This window comes from Bactrocera latifrons, unplaced genomic scaffold (assembly GCF_001853355.1).
Source record: "Bactrocera latifrons isolate USDA-ARS-PBARC rearing strain unplaced genomic scaffold, ASM185335v1 scaffold_1003, whole genome shotgun sequence".
NCBI classification, from domain to species: Eukaryota; Metazoa; Arthropoda; class Insecta; order Diptera; family Tephritidae; genus Bactrocera; species Bactrocera latifrons.
This window is the reverse complement of record NW_017534413.1, coordinates 39,350-41,339: the sequence shown is the minus strand read 5'-3', so window position 1 is coordinate 41,339 and position 1,990 is coordinate 39,350.

Genomic DNA, 1,990 nt, shown 5'->3' with positions numbered 1-1,990 from the left:
CACACATTGTTTCATACAAAAACTCCGTTGTCACGGACAACCAAACTTTGTCAAAAAGTCAATGGTAGAAAATCGGAGCTGTACCGATACCGCTTCCCTTGCCGCTTTACAGCTTTGCCTACAAACCAGCGTAAATATGTACATATGTTTATGCGTGAACTTGCATACATATCGACGCAGCTGCGTMAAAATATGTCAGCATTACRAAATATKTTTCACATTCCTTGACAAATACAGTCAATCCTGGTTATGTGCCACAATCAAAGATACAGATATTTATAGTTAGTTAAAAATAAAAATATAATATGGTATATAAGCGACTGCGGATACTTAAATAAGTCGTACTTAAAACAGTAATTTCTAGGTATTTCAARAAACAAACCGTGACATGCAGCAAGATATAATATAGGCTGTTAAGAGTGATGAGGGAGGGATTTGGTTTTCATTTAAGCGGAATACTACTTAGCCGGTATTGACTGTACACATGAATCAGAGGAATATTGAATATTTTCGCTGAAACATTTCTTGAATTGAAAATCGACAAATAAACTACGTTGTCAATTTTATTATAATATATTTTAATACATATTTTTGCGGGGTTGACACTTTTTCCTTCTCATACATTTCAGAAATATATTCAATTTATGACTTTTAGCTTTTGAAATCGTCGCGAAAAGACGCTTGTAGSCAAGGCATGCTCGGGGAGATGTAATGGCGTCTGCTTTTATGAATGAATCGAATATGCTTTTTGAAAGTACGTTTGCGTTCATGAATGAAAATTTTGTTGTTGTGTAATTTACTATAAATTTTGACGTCGGCAATTTGGCTGCCATATTGATTTCTGATGCCTTTTCAAACGATTGTTGTTTTTGTAGAACAATATTTGTAATTTTTGCTGGTGACATATTCACATGTGAACGCATATAAGTATGTATGTTGTGTATGCATTGTTTGTGTGGGAATGTCATACGCACATATTTACATGTGTACTCATATTGTAAGTATGTATGAAGATTTTTGAGGCTATTGTTGTTTGTATTTTTTGATTTACATGCGTACGCATATATTATTTGTGTGAGAATGTCATACGCACATACATACATATGTGTGTACGTAAATATAGAGAAGCGCGCGCTTTTTATATTACTGATAAATGATAATAACTTYATTTGYACYGACATACATATCAGCAGGATAGRTGCGTRTGAAAGTTTTAAATGATAAAAGGTGCGATTTATATATATGTATTTTTGTTGTAATATATTAAGTTTTTTTATGATATTATGATAATATATCACATATGAAATTATATTAAATTATCAAAGATGAGAAATATTTAATATGCCCATTAACTACAAAAATTGCTTGGAGAATTGCATAAATTAAAAATAATGTTATCAATTTTGCATGAATTCATAAAAATTCGCAAAATYATATTCATATCAACTGATATGATAGCATGTAAACGTATAAATATATAAGCCAAAAGGCCAACATGCGTCTGTAAACGCAATGTATATTTCAGAGCATAATTTTCATTGAATTCTCAGCTCTGTTCACTCGTTTCTGTTAAAGTTTCTCCTGCCGAGCCAAAAGTGGTGAAATCCACTAATAGAAAATTCATGGCTCTTGACAGTTCACACGCTTGTGCGTAGTTGAACCTTCTCTATATTATACGTTCTCTGACAGTAGAGAGATGAGGAAGAGTGGTGATGCCACTAATATGTAAATTTTAAAATTATTCAAAGCTCTAACAAACCTGACATTATTTTACAAATAAAAGCATAAAATAGCTCTATTATATCATTTGTAATAACAATTGATAATTTAAAACAAATAAATTTACCTATTAACTTAATTTTGCTTAAAAAATTTCACTTTGAACAAAATATTAAAATTTCATTGAAGTGCAAGGTATTAGTAAGGCCATAACGAAATTGTATGCATGCAAAACGGAGAGCTGTATTGTCTTGTGTACATGCCGGCCATA